Here is a 20,016-nt window from a genome sequence, read left to right as displayed (position 1 = left end):
ACATTTCCAAAACGTATAGCATTTCTTGTCTTCAAGTTGTTCTTTTGTGGAGGCACACCATGCCGCTTGTTTCCTGTTAGGGTAACTGCATTCTCTTCGATTTCAATGGCTTGTTTTGAGTCAAAGTAATTATCAATTGAAATTTCGCAGCAGATTGAAGCTGCGTGCCAGAGCGATAATCGAGACTTCTGCCTTCCGCGAGCAAGTGCTCCACCGACTGAGCTACCCTAGTAGGCCTCATGATCCATCCTTACAGTTTTACTTCCGTTGGTAACTCGTCTCCTACCTTCGAAACTTCGCAGAAATTCTCCTGGGAAATGTATAAGATTAACTTTCCTGGAAGACTGGTTATTGCAGAAACATGACTTAGCCACAGCCTTGGAGGCGTTTCCAGAATGAAACTTTCAGTCTACAGCAGTGTGTGCACTGATGTGAATCCTCTTGGGAGGCTGTGGCCAAGCCGTGTGATCACAACATTCTTTCTTCCAGGAGTACTAGCTCTCCAAGTTTCACAAGAAAACTTCTGTAAAGTTTGGAAGGTAGGAGACGAAGTACTGGCGGAAGTAAAACTCTGAGGACGGATAAGGATTGAGCTTGGGTCGCTCAGACGGTATTTTTTATTATTTATTTATTTATTTGTTTTGGATTCGGGTAGCAAAGACCAACGACAACATGCACATTAAACATGACTGCAGTTTTCACAGCAGGACAAAAAACGAGCTCTTAAGGTAAAATAAAAACACTAAGAAACGAACGCCATACAGCCAGACCAGTGCCGAGATAACTTAGAGGAATTTTCTCAGTAGAACAATGATAGCTATGGTCGCCGGTTCGAATCCTGCCTCGGGCATGGATGTGTGTGATGTCCTTAGGTTAGTTAGGTTTAAGTAGTTCTAAGTTCTAGGGGGCTGATGACCTCAGAAGTTAAGTCCCATAGTGCTCAGAGCCATTTGAACTAACCAACAATGATTGAGTGTGAAGTACCAATATAATTTGGCTGTGCAATTAAAAAACTCTAAATTGCGACCCAGGTTTCAAATCTTGGTGGTTCCAGAGGACGACAGCATCCACAACAGCTTATACCTGATAACTAGACAACGGCGTCTTTTACAAAGATAAATTCGCAATGCAAAGGAAAAATACAAATAAAAAAAATGGCTCTGAGCACTATTGGACTCAACTGCCGTGGTCATAAGTCCCCTAGAACTTAGAACTACTTAAACCTAACTAACCTAAGGACGTCGCACACATCCATGCCCGAGGCAGGATTCGAACCTGCGACCGTAGCGGTCGTGCGTTTCCAGACTGTAGCGCCTTTAACCACTCGGCCACACCGGCCGGCAAAATACAAATAAGCGACGCAGTTTTCGAACCGCGCTGGTTGCGGGGAAGGACAAGATCCCCACATCTTGTAGATCAAAGCTGGCTATCGGGGTCTATTAAATAGGTCACGATGAAATAATACCTATGCAAATCGAATCGGTGATGTAAAGGAGTACACCTCTAGGGAGTGGGTTGCATATGACAACCAATTTTCTGTACAAGACCACCTGTACAGCCGAGTACTTGGTACATGTCAAAACGACGTGGTTTAGATGCCCCATCGCCATTGTGTCCTGATCGCAATATCCTGAGGCCATGGTTTTCAACTGATGTAGATGGGCCAGTTAACATCCTGGGTCCCGGTCTCATGTGGAACAGAGAGGTCACATGACGTCCACCAAGCTTCACAGAGGTGAACCATGGCGAAGATATGTTCGGTTGCGTGGTGTAATGTATATGCAACAGATATGAGTGTAGCTACAACAAATATACCTATATTGGTCAGTGAAAATGGACTCGATAAGCAACCTGTGATATCAGTAACCGTAATCAAACCTGCATAACACTGTATGCGTGTTGTATGAGTGTCGGTTTCACTGTCATTTAAGCCCTCAAAAGATCGTTACATGAAAAACTAGCGTATGGATAAGCTACCTGATTGCGTATTTGAATATAAAAACTACAGGAACAAATGAACCTGTAACAATGAATACCTAAGCTATCTGACCGCGTTTTTGGACAAGAATTTACAAGTGATACAGAATGTGGATTGTTGTTGTGGTCTTCAGTCCTGAGACTGGTTTGATGCAGCTCTCCATGCTACTCTATCCTGTGCAAGCTTCTTCATCTCCCAGTACCTACTGCAACCTACATCCTTCTGAATCTGCTTAGTGTATTCATCTCTTGGTCTCCCTCTACGATTTTTACCCTCCACGCTGCCCTCCAATGCTAAATTTGTGATCCCTATGCCTCAAAACATGTCCTATTAACCGATCCCTTCTTCTAGCCAAATTGTGCCACAAAGTTCTCTTCTCCCAATCCTGTTCAATACCTCCTCATTAGTTACGTGATCTACCCACCTTATCTTCAGCTATCTTCTGTAGCACCACATTTCGAAAGCTTCTATTCACGTCTTGTCCAAACTAGTTATCGTCCATGTTTCACTTCCATACATGGCTACACTCCAACCAAATACCTTCAGAAACGACTTCCTGACACTTAAATCTATAGTCGATGTTAACAAATTTCTCTTCTTCAGAAACGATTTCCTTGCCGTTGCCAGTCTACATTTTATATCCTCTCTACTTCGACCATCATCAATTATTTTACTCCCTAAATAGCAAAACTCCTTTACTATTTAGGGAGTAAAATGGCTTACGCAACGGAATTTACTGGCTTAGAGTACATGACATGTTGTGATGTGTCAGTGTCTCTGTTTCAGCCCTAAGTTTGCACTCACCTCTTCAGATCACTGTCTTTTTCCATGTGGTTTACAGCAATACGCAGCCAAATGCAGCAGCAGCGTCTAATGGTTATTGTTACTAAGAATGAATTTAATTAAAATGAGTCTGCTTAAATCTTGTTAGTGACTAAATACCCTGTATGAAGGGATTTCATAAATTAAGTATATTTAAAACTAATGACCAATAATAGATAATGACAATGATATATGTATCAATAATGACTGATGCCAGATTAACAAATTATTTCCATTTCAAACTTACATTAACCTTAAATAACTACAGCACTAATATTAATTAGATGTGGAGAATAATCAATATTATTATTTGAAGGATAAGGAGCTTTCTTTAACTAACAAGCAAAACGTGGTATTATTATAAACTCGGAGTGAGAATCATGAGCCTAGACCTGCAATTGTTTTTGTGATATGTTTGCGAACTTTACCTTGAATTCCATCTTCAATCGTAATTAAGCCATCTAAATATCTCCTGGCCACATAAATGAAATTACGCCTTGACAGTGGTAAGATCTGCTATCACCGACGTGAGGGCAGCATGACACGTCTTCTAATTCCGAGTTCTCGACCGACACTACAGCTTCCACTCTAGCAGACAGATCTCGTATCCCAACAATGCTTGGAATGACGCTCCCATGTTTCGCCCTCAGATTGTTACCATCGATACCTGAGTGCTTACACAACTCAAGGACTAGCAGTAAGTTGGCTATATTGTTTTCAATGCAGTGGCGCGTGTTGACACATTCCTTACAATAGCCGCCGGATGGCCAACCTTGTGATTCTGAGATACGTGCCATTCACACTTTCACTCTTTATAAGCAGCTTTCTTGAGCATCGAGTTAAAATTCTTATAAGAGTTTCGGGTGGACGTGTCCTTCCATAATGCTCCTGTTAACGAGGCAGTCAGCAGTTCCACACCAGAGAATGCCTTAATTCACTTGTATCCAAAGTAAGCGGACGGCACTGTTCAATGAATGCGCGCTTATGTGGCCTCCGACATATTGGTTCAGTGCATATGAATAATTCTTATGAACGTGAAGTCCGGCCTGAGCTGTAAAACTAGTTTTGTGGTATTTCAGTATCACGGTAGTAAACTATCAGAAGTTTATTGATCTATAATTATTTTTCGTACGAGAAAAATGCCCTGCTTTAACAGGAAAAAAGGGGAACTAGCGAAAAAATGCTCATATCGGAGCACAGAAATGGCGGATATACTTCTCTTTTAAAAGGCTCTGACTGAAAGCTGTCTCATTCTACCTTACTAACAAGGGAACCTCCCCATCGCACCCCCCTCAGATTTAGTTATAAGTTGGCACAGGGATAGGCCTTGAAAAACTGAACACAGATCAATCGAGAAAACAGGAAGAAGTTGTGTGGAACTATGAAAAAAAAAAAGCAAAATATACAAACTGAGTAGTCAATGCGCAAGGTAGGCAACATCTAGGAGAGCGTCAGCTTACGAGCGCCATGGTCCCGCGGTTAGCGTGAGCAGCTGCGGAACGAGAGGTCTTTGGTTTAAATCTTCTCTCGAGTGTATAGTTTAATTTTTTATTTTCAGACAATTATTAAAGTTCAGGCACTCACACATAATCGACTTCGCTCTCCAAAATTCCAGGACATGTTTAGATTTGCTTGGACATATGTAGGATTTGACGGTCTACACACGGAAACATTTGAAAACGTAAAAAAACATATGTTTTGACAGAGCACAGGGAAAACTGTGCGACTGTGAAACTGTTGCATTCATTTGTTGCAGTTTATGTGACAAATTCTTATGTTTTCATGACTTTTTTGGGAGTGATTATCACATCCACAAGAAAACCTAAATCGGGCAAGGTAGAAGAACCTTTTTACCCACTCGCCAAGTGTGCAAGTTAGGTGGGTCGACACCATATTCCTGTCATGTGGCGCACATGGCGTCACCAGTGTCGTACAGAATATATCAGACGTATTTTCCTGTGGAGGAATCGGTTGACCTATGACCTTGCGATTAAATGTTTTCGGTTTCTACTGGAGAGGCACGACCTTTCGTCTACTAATCACACGGTTTTGCGGTGCGGTCGCAAAACACAGACACTAAACTTATTAGTGAACAGAGACGTCAATGAATGAACGGACAGATCGTAACTTTGCGAAAATAAACAAAGTAAAATTTTCACTCGAGGGAGGACTCGAACCAAGGACCTCTCGTTCCGCATTTGCTCACTCTAACCACGGGACCACGGCGCTCCTCAACTCACATTCTCCTTGATGTTGCATGTGTTGCACATGGACTATTCAGTTTGTATATTTTGTTAATTTTTTCATAGTTCCACACAACTTCTTCCTGTTTTCTCGATTGATCTGTGTTCAGTTTTTCAAGGCCTATCCACTGCGTCAATTTATAACTAAATCTGAGGGGGGTGCGATGGGGAGGTTCCCTTGTAAGTACCATTAAAAATTTTCTCAAATATTCTGGTTTGAGAACATATTCGATTTTTTATGTTAGGAGACACCCAAATATTACCAGTGGGAAAGATAAGGGAAAGTAATAAATACTGGACGACAGTGGACAGTGGTTGTGGGGTAGAAACAACGAAGGAGATAGTGGCATTGCGGGGGAAAAGGTGGGACGCAGTGGCAGTGGAACGTAGGTGACAACAACAGATCAGTGTTAGAAAAAGAGTGAGAGAGGATTATATAGAAAGAGAAGCGTAAGTGGATGAGAGCCAGTGATAATGAGAGCCTATGACAGTGATAACGAGGAAGGAAGAAACAGTGACAGTGAGAAGACAAAGGCGCTGAGAAGGAATGAGCGACACAGTGGAGTCTCCAGAACCCTTCTGATGAGAGCATAGACGCATTCCAGTTTATTTCTGCGTGCTGCGTCACTTTACAAAATGTTTTTTAGCCTCACACCGGATGTTACATGCGTAATTTACCTGTACAAATCGGGTAACTTTGAAACTCTCAATTTCGGAAACCGATAAATTCATAAATAAAATTTTCAAGGCGATCTGGATCTTCATATACATCTACATGGATACTCTGAAAATCACATTTAAGTGCCTGGCAGAAGGTTCATTGAACCACCTTCACAATTCTCTATTATTCCAATCTCGTATAGCGCGCGGAAAGAATGAATACCTATATCTTTCCGTACTTGCTCTGATTTCCATATTTTATCGTGGTGATCGTTCCTCCCTATGTAGGTCGGTGTCAAAAAACATTTTCTTATTCGAAGGAGAAAGTTGGTAGTTTGAATTTAGAGAGAAGAATCTGTCACAACGAAAAACGTCTTTCTTTTAATTATGTCCAGCCATATTCTGTATCATTTCAGTGACACACTGTCCATTATTTAGCGATAATACAAAGGGTGCTGCCTTTCTTTGAATTTTTTCCATGTACTCCGTCAGTCCTATCTGGTAAGGATCCCACAATGCGCAGCAGTATTCTAAAAGAGGACGGACAAGCGTAGTCTTCTTAGCAGGTCTATTTTCTATGTGTTCCTTCCAATTTAAGTTGTTCTTAATTGTAATACCTAGGTATTTAGTTGTATTTACGACTTTTTGATTAGACTGATTTATTGTGTAACCGAAGTTTAACGAGTTCCTTTCAGCACTCATGTGGATGATCACACACTTTTCGTTATTTAGGGTGAACTGCCACTTTTTGCTCCATTCAGATATTTTTTATAAATCGTTTTTCAGCTTGTTTTGATCTTATGATGACTTTATTAGTCGATAAACAACAGCGTCATCTGCAAACCACCGAAGACGGCTGCTCAGATTGTCTCCGAAATCGTCTATACAGATAAGGAACAGCAAAGGGCCTATAACACTACCTTATTGAACGCCAGAAATGACTTCTGCTTCACTCGATGGCTTTACGTCAATCACTATGTACTGTGACCTTCCTGACAGGAAATCACAAATCCAGTCACATAACTGAGATGATATTCTATAAGCATGCAATTTCACTATGATTCGCTTGTGTGGTACAGTGTCAAAAGCCTTCCGGAAATACAGAAATACGGAATCGATCTAAAATCCCTTGTCCATAGCACTCAACACTTCATGTGCATAAAGAACTAGTTGTGTTTTACAGTAATGATGTTTTCTAAACCCATGTTGACGGTGAGTTAATAGACCGTATTCGTCGTGGTAATTCAGAAGGTTCGAACACAATATATGTTCCAAAATCCTGCCGCACATCGACGTTAACCGTATGTGCCTGTAATTTAGTGGATTACTCCTACCACCTTTCTTGAATATTGGTGTGTCCTGTTCACCTTTCCAGTTTTTGGGTACGGATATTTCGTCGAGCGAACGACTGTATATGATTGTTAAGCATGGAGCTAGTGCATCAGCATACTCCGAAAATGAACCGAATTGGTATACAGTATGGACCAGTTTTGTTAAGTGATTTAAGTTGCTTCACTACTCCGAGGATATTTACTTCTACGTTACTCATGTTAGCAGTTGTTCTCGACTCGAATTCTAGAATATTTACTTCTTCTTATGTCAAGGCATTTCGGAAGGCTGTGTTTAGTAACTCTGCTTTGGCAGCACTGTCTTCGAATTTATCTCCATTGCTGTCGCGCAGAGATGGCATTGATTGTTTCTTGCCACTAACATACTTCACATACAACCAGAATCTCTTTGAATTTTCTGCCAGGTTTCGAGACAAAGTTTCTTTGTGGAAACTGTTACCAGCATCTCGCATTGAAGTGCGTTCTAAATTTCGGTCTTCTGTAAAAAATAGCCAATCGTGTGGATTTAGCGTCTGTTTAAATTTGGCATGCTTCTTTCGTTGTTTCTGTAACACTGTTCTAACCCGTTTTGTGTACCAAGCAGGATGAGTTCGGTCGCTTGTTAATTTGTTTGGTATAAATCTCTCAATTGCTTTCGATATTAGTTCTTTGAATTCTAGCCACATCTAATGTACACTTACATTATTAATTTGGAATGAGTAGAGATTGTCTCCCAGGAAGGTTTCATGTTAATTCTTACCTGCTATTTTGATTTTGGAGGATTTGGGGATTACAATATTCAGCCTCGTTACCACAACCCTGTGTTCACTAATCCCTGAATCGGTTTTGATGCTCGTTATTAACTGAGGATCATTTGTTGCTAAGAAGTCAAGTGTCTTTTCACAACCGTTTACTATTCGCGTGGGCTCATGAACTAACTGCTTGAAATAATTTACAGAGAATGTTGTAGCACAATTTCGGATGATATTTTATGCGTAACTCCGCAATTAATCATTTATTTTCGCCAACGTATCGAGGGTAAATTAAAGTCACCACCAACTATTATCGTATTATTCGGGTAATTGTTTGAAATCAAACCTTTCAGCAAGTGTATCATCTGAATTGGGAGGTCGGTTAAAGGATCCTATTATTATTTTATTCCGGTTGCAACAATGACCTCTGCCCATACTAGCTCACATCAAGTATCTACTGCAATTTTCCGACAAGTTAAACTATTTCTAACAGCAACAAACACCCCACCGCCAACCGTTTTAAGCCTATCCTTTCGGAACACCGTTAGGTTCTCCGCAAAAATTTCGGCTGAGCTTATATCCGGCTTTACCCAGCTTTCAGTGCCTATAACGATTTGACCATCAGTATTTTCTATTAGTGCTTGGAGCTCTGGTACTTTCCCAACACAGCTACAACAGTTTACAACTGTTATACCAATGGTTCCAGTATCTACGTTCTTCCTGTGTTCAGCCTGTAGCCTTTGTGACTGAAGCCCTTCTTGTGTTTTACCGAGACCCTCTCACCTAAAAACCGCCCAGTCCACGCCTCACAGCCCCTGCTACCCATGTAGCCACCTCCTGCGTATAGTGGACACCTCGCCTATTCTGCGGAACCCGAAACCCAACCACCCTTTGGCGCAAGTCGATGAATTTGCAGCGTAGGCGGTCGGAGAACCGTCTGAACCTCTGATTCAGACCTGTACCAGAGGTCCTCAATCGATCCTGTCGACTATGCTGCACATGATCAGCTCTGCTTTCATCTTGCAAGAAAGACTGGCAGCCTTTACTACTTCTGCTAGCCGCTCGAAACCAGAGAGAATTTCTTCTGACACACATCATTGGTACTGACGTGAGCAACCACCTGCAGTTGGCTGCACCTTGTACTCTTCATGGCATCCCGGAGGACCCTTTCCACATCTGGAATGACTACACCCGGTATGCACACGGAGTGAACATTGATTTTCTTACCCTTCTTGTCAGCCAAGAGTTAAGGGGCCTCATAACACGCCTAACATTGGAGCTCCCAACTGCCAATAATCCCACCCTCTGTGATTGCCCGTATCTTGCAGGTTGAGTGGATTCCTCTGAAACAGGACAGGCGACAGCATCTGGCTCAGAGACAGTGTCAGCCACAGACAGCACCTGGAACCTGTTTGTCAGACAAACCGGTCAGGCCTTACGTGCGGCAACCTGCGAAGTCTTTCGTCGCCTGCTTCGCCCTGGGGCGACCTCCCACTCGATCACAGGTGAGGGGTCAGCCTCATTGCGAGCAGTAACTGGATTGGCCACCGGTGAGGACCGATCGGAGGACTCGGACGTGCAGGACGTCCGTTGGATCCCCACGGCCTGACCACAACAGTGGTGCCCATCCACTGCAGCCTCAAGCAGTGTAACCGAAGCCATCACAGCCTGAAGCGGGGAGCGAAGTGTCACCAACTCGGCGCGCATCCACACACAACAATCACAGTCCCAGTCCATACTAAAGACAGTGGAAAACTAAACTATTCATATAAACGGACTACCAGCACGTGCTACGCAACCCTACTGTAGACCCTGACGGAAACGCAGGAACTGTGTCTAATGTTACGCAGATATTCAAAATCCTAAATACCGAAGCACTCAGGTGGAACTAAATAATTCGCCCCTGATTAGGAACTTGTAATATGTCACAAAATCGGTTTACTCTCCGACGTAAACGAAAACGCGAGAACAGTGGCTATTAGATACTAAGGTAACACTCAGAAACTCAAGAAACTAATATGTTAAAGCACACCTGATTAGGAACTCGTAAGTGTACAAAAGCGGTTACTTCCCTGTTGATGCGTCAGTCTCGGTCGATTACTGCTGCCTGACTTAGGAATGTATCTTAAAAACTTAAGCTATTTGCTGTGCATGAATGTCTTGGAATCGGCGGCTCGGTTTTCGTACTAAAATACCATGTTTTCCGTGTATTCCCAGGAGTTTCCTATGAGCTACATAATGCCCCATAAGACCATTAAGGCCCATCGTAGACCACATATAATGTGAGAAGAACCTGCCGATTCACCCCTTCCGTTGGGTACACAGATGGTACCAATTTCAATAATGTACCGGAAAAGGTAAATACTAAATGACTAACCGCTGGTCATGGTCAGTTTTGAAGCCGCGAAATGCAGCGGACCAGGCAGCAACTTAACCACTTTGCCACAATGTGTGCAGTACAAGTGCCAGCATTGCTACAGCTGCTGAAGGAACAGCGGCCCCCCTGCTACACAAGATATCATTGCACACGGCTACAGTACTCTGGATCTACACCTTGTTACTGGTCATCAGTATGGCGGCTCTTGTTGGTCTTCTCGTTCTAATCGTGTTGCTACGTTCTCTTCATTACGAGGGGCATAGAAAGTAGTCCCTCGCGTTGAATCTTCTCGACTGTCGAGTTGGTCTTCAGTCGATCCGTGCCTCTAAGTTGTAGTGCGGCTTCAAACGGAGGACGTGTACGATGTCTGTGCGCATTAGATGAAGGCTCATAATTCTCGATTTCATATGTGACGTCCAATAAAGTACAGCCCGAAATAGCACATTAATAGCTTTGCTGATATCAGTTTCCTCACAAACAAAAAATGGATACCATATCTCCAAGTAAGTATCTCACTGGCGGGAACTTGGCGTTATAGCGCTGTCGATCTTCCTCCTAGGTGTCTAGCGTTGGTATGATTGCCAGCTGGCTTATTTACTCGGTCATGGCGGTGGAGTACATCACGTAGACATCCTGTCTATCCCCGGTTTAAAGGGGAATAGTGTATCCATTGTCGTTTCGAGGTCCCTACCGTGGAGCAGACAGAATGGTGTGAACCTTGCTTCGCTGATTTGTATTCGAATGTCACGACAGGCAGAACTGTATTCCAATCTCTCTGTTCGACATAAACGTACATCGAGAGCATATCTGTCAACGTCTGATTAAACAGTCCTGCGAGATTATTTGTCTCTGAATGGTAGGCCGTTGTCATCCTCTAGATAATGTGGCATATAGATATTATACTATCAGAAATCATTACATTAGGTGCTCTGTGCTTCAGAATGGTGTCTTCTACAAAGAACTTAGAAATATCGTGAGCTTCGACAGTCGGCACGGCTTTGGCGATAACATAGCGGGTAGGGTAAACTGTGCAGATCGCTTCCCGTTGCCGATTTCGGAACCTTCAAAAGTCGATTACAATTACACTGAATGGAGACGCCGCAGGCAGGGTTGGTCCCATTTGCTTAAGAGGTAACTGCGGCACGTGCTTCCCTCTTTTACATTCAGTGGCTCACATACTGTTTAACGGATCGGTAGATACCTGGTCCATGGTACCTGTGGATGATTCTTTCTGCAGCCTTTACGAATCCCAGGTGACTACTGATTAGTGCGTCGTGAACAGGCTCCATGATCTCAGGACGCATATGAGCTGGAGTAACGGCCAACCACTTCCTCTCCGTTCCTCTTAAACAATGTTCCGTTTATTAACTGAAATATCTTTTGTCAATTCCTAATTTTCTTACACTTCTATGGTTTTTACCAAGACGGAGTTCTCCCTCTGTTCACCAGCAATGTCATTTAATGCATCGATGAATGAGATATTGTCCAAAATGTTGTAATCTGCTAACGAATTTCCTGAAACGCTGTAAGCGTCGTTGAGTTTGCGTCTATTTGTTTATACCTTTGTCGCTTCTGCAGCCTCAGTGCCCACTTCGCTAGTCGACCCGAAAAATCCCTCTGACTACTCACCCAGCGTAGAGAATGATGATCCGCCACGGCTGTGTTGTTTATACAACTAGTACGGCTGGAGCTTGTTGAAGGAAACGTAAGGCATTCTTCCCCGGTTGCAACTTAATACTGCTCGAACTTGGAGAGTACTCTGGAAGCATAAGCTATCATCTTTTCAGTACCTTCCTGAAGTAGCGCTGGCATTGGTGTGCAGTTTTGTCTCGGCGCTTTCGTTATATAGAGACGTTCTTAAGGACAAGAAAAGGTCTTCATTCGCCTCCTTCGAGGAAAATTTGGCGTCTCTGTGCAGTAGTACTGGCAAGAGATGTCTCTTCTCATAGTAGTCCCTTATGAATTGTCTGCATTAAGAGCTGGTTCTGAGAAAATTTCTCACAACGTGAATGTGATGAGAAATTCTAAGCTCTAATGCTGTCTTGATATGGACTGACTCTCGCCATTCAGAAGGTGCCACAAATTTTTCATATCTTGGTCGATGAAGAGGCACATTTTGGATTCACGGTGAGACTTGTAGTCTGAACGGACTTTAGCAAGGTTGATCACACAATGTAGGCTTTCACGGCCGATGTTGTCTTTACTTAAAATTTCCGGGCTGATAGGCCGTGGTCGATGTATAAAACTCTTCCCTGACGTTTCGTCTCCGATTGCGGGAGATATCCTCCGAGGTAAAGCGCTCGGAAGTTTTAAATGAAGTTGAACATGGTTGTCTTGTGGCCTAGATGTTCTTAAAATGTCTTTAAAAAACGACACTATCCATGTCGTGCATTTAAGGTGCCGAAGCAGATTGTCCAACACAGTTTCGAAGGTGGTTAGAGCATTACATAGTCCAACGGCATAACTTGGGAGTGAAGATGTCACCCTCATAGACCTCGATTAGCCTGTCGCAAGTCCATAGCAGAGTAATACTGCACTCCTTCAAAGCCTTCCGGGGGTCATAAACGTGCACAGGCATCCTGCATTGGGATCTTTACCAGTTCCCGGTAGTCGACTCGGAAACGTCATTTGACTTGCCGTCCTTCTTCTTCACAAGGACAATCGTAGAGGACAGGGACAGCAGCCGCCTAAGTTTGAGTTGGCTGTGTCCATTCTTCATGGCGCGTTCGACTGGTGGGGTAGACTGATGCTAAGACGTAAACAGCTGTCCCTCAACATTTCTGATTACCTTTTGAAACATCGGATCGATATTCATGACTTCTGTCTCTTGTGCGTTGGATCTGAAGTTTCAGGCAGCCATTTACTGCTGTATCTCTTCCAGTGGTGGATAGTGATTTCCCTAAATCACTCCAGGTAAGTGCCTGGATGGTTCCTCTGAAAGGGCACGGCCGCCTTCCTTCCCCATCCTTCCCCAATCCGATGAGACCGATGACCACGCTGTCTGGTCTCCTTCCCCAAACCAACCAACCAGTGGTGGATACAGAAAAACCTCAAGGAAGGGGTGCTAAAGATGTCTTGAGCTACCTTTACTTTTACCGTAATAAAATAAAGTCACGTGCAAAGATTAAAAATGTTTTATTTAATCTGATTATACTCATATACAAGATAATGCCATCTTATGATATAAAAAAGCTACAATTGCGGATCTCTTCTTTAATGATGAATTATATGCCTGTATTCTTCCTGGTGAATTTCTTAATTACATCGGTAATAGGACAATTAATGTCTGGGCGAGTGTTCAGCAGAGTTAAGTCATTAAGTCGATCTCCTTCACTGACGACCTTAACCATGCCTTTGTACGCTGCAATGTCGAAAAACTTCTTTCTACTGTAGCAGTAGATGCAGGTAGGCAAGCAAACATATTCGGCAGTGTGTGCACAGTAGAATAGTCAGATTTAAGACAAACAGACCTCGCTTGCATAACAGAATCACGTTCATTAAGGGCGTTTATGCTTCTTTGTTTGTACTGAAGAATTTCTCCCATTAGTCTCTTTTTAATCACAAAGAGTGATTCTTCTTCAAAGAACGGTACTTCAGTTAAGCACTGATTCTATTTATGTGCCAGATCACTAGAATGGCCGCGCTTTTCTCGGAAGTATGTGTTAGCTATATATGTACCAGACAGAAACGCATAAAATACGATGACGCGGACGTGGTTGCTGCGTAGGAAAGCTACTCGATAACTCGATTCAGTCGAGTCGACTAGCGAAAGAAACGAATAGCGTGCGGGCTGACTGGCAGGGGCGGTGCAATGCGGACGGCCCTGCAAGGGTTGGCGGGGTGGTTGGGGGGGTGATGGGGGGGCGGTGTCCCTCGCGTACCCCGTTTGAATCCGCCACTGATCTCATCCCTTCGTATCTGGTGTATGAGAAAACGGGCTCATTCTATGACTGCCACAGGGACTACATTCAGCAGTCGGTTACTCCTCTTTCCTTCGACTACCACGATTTGCTGGTACAATTTGATGAATTCCTCTGTCGTTGTGACATCCTTTACCAGAATAGCTCGCTACCTCTACTGCAACTCATTTCACCAAGTATGGGATTTTGTCGGCTTCTGTCATGTTGGGATTAACGATGTGGCATGGGGAAAACACTTTTTGTATCATTATGTCGTTCATCCATTACGTTGTGCCCCGTTCTTCAACTGTTCTTACATTATGAGGATTTTATGCTGATTGTAGCCGAACATTTTCTTCGGCTCGGAATTTGGAATTTGTCCTACCTATTGAGCATCTCCTTGTTCTCGAATCAGAGCTGGCCTGTGCCACCCAAGTGATTTGTGATTTGCTTTATTTGGCTTCTAGGTAGAATCCTTTCAGTCATTTCTTTGGGTCTTGACCAGCATCTTCTGAGGACTCCAATGGATGCATGATGTGGCACTTACTGCTTCCTTGGACCACTTTGCTCTTTTGAATACCAACAAATATTCTAGACATACAGATATAACAAACACAACATGTTTGAAAAAATTCTTTCTGAAATAACAATTATGAAATAGTATATAGGGACAACGATTTCTGTTCAGGTGTGTATATGGTAATATCAACAGCAACATAAAATAAATGGAGTAGGATTCGTAATGAATAGGAGGGTGCGGCAGAGAGTTGTTACTTGAACGGTTCAATGATAGGGTTGTTCTCATCAGACTCGACAACAAACCAACAGCTACAACGGTGGCTCAGGTATTCATGCCGAGGTCGCAAGCCGAACATGAAGCGGTAAAGTATATGAGGTTGTTGAATGCGCAGTACAATAATGGAGATGAAAATCTGGTTCTGATGAGGAAGTGGTATGCGGTTGTAGGAGATTAAGTAGAAGAAACGGTTACGGGAGAATATGGACTTGGTACTAGGAATGAGGGAGCAGAAAGATTAATTGAGTTCTGTAATAAATTTCAGCTAATAATAGAGAATATTCTATTCAAGAATCACAAAAGGAGGAGGTATACTTGGAAAGGGCAAATACATGCAGGAAGATTTGGCTGGACATCGCCGTCAGACAGAGATTACGAAATGAGATATTGGATTGTAAAGCGTACCAAGGAGCAGAAAAAGACTCAGATTATGTTCTAGTAGTGATGAAGAATAGCTTAAGAGATTAATCAGGAAGAATCAATACGAAAAGAAATGTTATGCGGAAAGTACTAAGAAATGAAGAGGTGCGCTTGAAGTTCTCTGAGGCTATACATTCTGCCATAAGCAATAGCTCAGTAGGCACTGCAGTTGAAGAGTAATGCACACCTCTAAAGAGGGCAATCACAGAAGTTGGAAAGGAAAACAATGGTGCCAAAAGGTGACTTCGAATAAAACCAGGAAACCAGAAGATATATTTCAGCTTATCGATGAAAGAAGGAAGTACAAAAATGTACAAGGAAATTCAGGAAGACAGACACGCAAGTTGATGAGGAATGAGGTAAACAGGAAGAGCAGGGCGGCTAAGACGAAACGGCTACATAAAAAATGTGAAGAAATCGAAGAAGAAATTATTGTCGGAAGGACTGACTCAACAATTAGGCAAGTCAAAACTATCTTTAAAAGTACGATTGGTAACATTAAGAATTCAATGGGAATTCAACTATTATATACAGAGAAGAGAGCGGATAGGTGTAAAGAGTACATTTAAGGCCTCTATGAGGGGGAAGATTTGTCTAAAGTGACAGAAAAAGAAACAGGAGTAGATACAGTTGAGATATGGGATCCATAATTACAGTCAGATTTTAAAAGAGCTATGGAAGGCTTAAGAGACAATAAGGCAAAAGAATTCGATCGGAATTTCTAGAAACATTGGGGAAAGTGGCGACAAGATAACTATTCACGTTGGAGGGTAGAATGTATGAATCCGGCAACAAACCATCTGAATTTCATAAAAATATCATCCACAAAATTCCGAAGAGTACATGAACTAAGGAATGCGAGAATTATTGCAGAATCAGCTTATCAGACAATACTTCCAAATTGCTAATAAGAATAATATACAGAAGAATGTAAAAGAAAATTAAGGATGTTTTAGATGACGGTCAGTTTGGCTTTAAGAAAGATAAAGGCGCCAAAGAAGCAGTCCTGGAGTTGCTGCTGATAATGGAAGCAAGACTAAAGGAAAATGAAGATACGTCGACAGGATCTGTTAACTGTAAAAAGGCGTTTGAAGATGACAAATGGTGCAAGATGTTGAAATTCTGAGGAAAACTGGGGTAAGCTGTGGGGTGCGACGCGTTATACATAACATGTGCAAGGGCAAAGAAGGAATAATAAGAGTGGAAGATCAAGAAAGACGTGTGCGAATTAAAAAGGGCATAAGACAGGGCTGGAATCTTTCACCCATACTTTTCAATCAGTACATCGAAGAAGCAATGATGGAAATAAAAGAAGGGTTCAGGAATGGAACAAGAATTGTCGGTGGAAGGATATCATTGATACGATTCGCTGAAGACATTGCTACTTTCAGTGTAACTAAATAAGAATTACATGATCCGCTGAATGGAATGAACTGTCTAATGAGTACACAATATAGATTGAGAGTAAATCGCAGAAAGATGATAGTGATGAGAAGTAGCTGAATTGAGAGCAGAGAGAAAGTTAATATCAGGATTGGTGATAAAGGGTTGGGGTTGGGTTGTTTGCTGGAGAAGGCCAAACAGCGAGGTCATCGGTTTCATCGGATTATGGAAGGACGGGGAAGGAAGTCGGCCGTGCCATTTCAAAGGAACCATCCCGGCATTTGCCTGGAGCGATTTACGGATATCACGAAAACCTAAATGAGGATGGCGGACGGGTGATTGAACCGTCGTCCTCCCGAATGGTAGTCCAGTGTGCCACCTCCCTCGGTGATTGTTGGTCGAGAAGTAGATGAAGTTAAAGCCTTTTGTTACCTAGGGAGCAAAGCAATCATTGACGGACGGTGAAAGGACGACATGAAAAGCAGACTAGCAACGGCAGTAAATGCATTTTTGGCGAAGAGAAATGTGCTGGTTTCAAACACAGATTTAAATTTTAGGAAGAAATTTCTGAGAATGCGCGTCTGGAGCACTAAATTGTATGGTAGAGAAACGAGGACTGTGGCAAAACCGGAACAGTAGAGAAACAAAGCATTTGAGATGTGATGCAATGACGAATGTTGAAAATTAGGTGGACTGATATGGAATGCGGTTGTCTGCGAAGAGTAGAAGAGGAGAGGAATATGTGGAAAACACTGACAAGGAGAAGGGACAGGATGATAGGACATTTGTTAAGACGTCAGGGAATGAGTTCCATGGTACTAGAGCGAGCTGTACAGGGTAAAATCGATAAAGGAAGATTGGAATACATCCACAAATAATTGAGAAGGTACGTTGCAAGTACTACTCCGGCGGCCAGGTTTAAAGCAGCGATTGCAGCCCACCAGGAAGCGATGTTACCCAGTATAACATACTAACAGCACCAAAGCTCGCCGCTGTGTTATTCGAAAAAGAGACGAGTAATAATAATTCTTATACATCATAATATTTACAGCTTAAACTTTATTTCTACGAGAGGTTTCCGCATTTGCTGCTTTTCTCTGAACACTTGGGAAGATACGCGTGCTGCATGTGGTAAAATAACAACGAGAGCGAGTTGACAGTTCTGACAATGGCTCGCTGTATAATCCGGAATGCATTTTAAAGCGTGTGGCAGATATCGCACATGTATTGGCGTCGCGTCATTATGATAATCGTCTCATTAAGCATGCTGGAATCAGCCGCCATCTGTTTTGTCGTTGTTAAAATGAAATGAGATGAATTTAATTCTATCCATAACCGAGTTAAAATAAAGCTGTTTCCATTATGACTGCGTGCGCTGGAAGTTAAATAGTGGAAAATAAAAACAAGAGTTTTAGGGAAAAACCGCCGCAGTGAAACACGTGTATTGTGCGAAAATAATGTTATAGGAACGAATAAAAAATATGTATCGAGAGGGCTATCGTTGTCTACATATTTAATGCAGGAACGGGGTCTTGTGTCAACAGTTATTGAACGGTACTACGAGATAAATCCGAAAAGAGGCCTTGTTATGATTGGGACGCAGTTTTGAAACTAATGACAATAGGGCTGATGAGAACAGCGTTAGTATCTACAGGATTATGTATTCTGTCATCAGTCACTAGAACCCGCACATATAAAAGTCTTTTTCAATATATAAAACAAAACGGCTATATATAGTGTGATTTGTTACGGAATCAGATAATCATGGGGATGTTCAACATTGCCTCATATGTGCAATTTACACATTCTGAACGCAAATGATGTAACTTTGATTTCTTCGGGACATTTTCAATTAGGTTTTAAATATTTCAATGACAGTATACCGTGTTGGATCGCCATATCGCACCTTTCAAACTATTTCCGACGCATTTAAGAATCGTGAGAATTTTAAAGATCCGTTTGATGTTTTTGAGAGTTACACCTGCTTTGGTTTACCATTTCGGTGTAAACGAAATACACAGTTGGTAGTATGACGACGTTATTTTCTGTTGATTGATGCAGAGTGGATTTTATTCTGGTTATATACATCCAATCACACAACGCGTGTCGTCCAAATGATTAAAAAATATTAGACTCTCGCACTCACACTATGCGAATTCTGCTGAAATTCATACTGCCAGAAGCAAACGTCTCAACAAAAATTAAAAACCAAATAATACTCTTTATCAGTGGTGTGACGAGAGCTTAGCCAAAAACAGGACAACGTTTTCCCATCGCTTCTGTTTCAAATTCTTCTCCTGTGTTTACATCTTTAACTCAGAGTAGCATTTGTACTCAGCGTGTTATTTGTTTGGTGTATTCAAGGAGGAGGAGCAGGAGGAGGAGGACGAGACAAATGTTTAACGCCCCGCTGACAACGAGGTCATTTGGGACGGAGCACAACCTCGGAATGGGGAAGAATAAAGAAGGAAAGCGGCCGTACCCTTTCGAAGGAACCATCTCGTCACTTGCCTTAAACGATTTAGGGAATCACGGAAAACCTAAATCAAGATGGCCGGATGAGGATTTGAAACGTCGTCCTCCAGAATGCGAGTCCAGTGTGCTGGCCACTACGCAGCTCCGGTCAGTCCTGTCGGATTTATTCGAATCTCAGACTTTTCCTACAGTTTTAAAACTCTGTAGCTCCCTCAAGTACCATGGAAGTTATTCCTTGATGTTCTCAGAAGTGCCGCAGAACTGAGAAATGGAAATATTTCTTATTAGAGCAAAAATTCGAATAGATAAAATTCGATTTGGAGATATTCAAAAGGAGATGAAAGGTTGTCGTCTGAAAAATAATTTGATGGAAAAAAAGATATGGGATGAAGGTCTACAACGAATGGTTCCAGGCAGACTACGATGATAAACAGTTTAAAACCAAAAGGGAAAAAGTGACCGTGGCATACTGACAAGGGAACCTACCCATCGCACCCCCCTCAAATTTAGTTATAAGTTAGCACAGTGGATAGGCCTTGGAAAAACTAAACACAGATCAATCGAGAAAATAGGAAGAAGTTGTGTGGAACTATGAAAAAATAAGCAAAATATACAAACCGAGTAGTCCATGTGCAAGATAAGCAACATCAAGGATAATACGACTTTTTTTTTTAATTTTCAATTTTTTTCAGACCATTTTAGTGTGGGAATAGACGTGATTACCTTTCCTTCAGGTTGTACACATTTTGTGCAACTGTTAGATGTGTTTGGTCTTCGGCAAGTGAAATACTTTGCGAAAAGGTCCTATGATTTTGCGAAGCTGCACAGGTACACAGAGCAGTATTGTTTACGTGATCGTGTGTCAATTATCAACGATCAGGCA

Source organism: Schistocerca cancellata, chromosome 5, assembly GCF_023864275.1.
Source record: "Schistocerca cancellata isolate TAMUIC-IGC-003103 chromosome 5, iqSchCanc2.1, whole genome shotgun sequence".
Lineage (NCBI taxonomy): Eukaryota > Metazoa > Arthropoda > Insecta > Orthoptera > Acrididae > Schistocerca > Schistocerca cancellata.
This window is presented reverse-complemented; position numbering follows the sequence as displayed.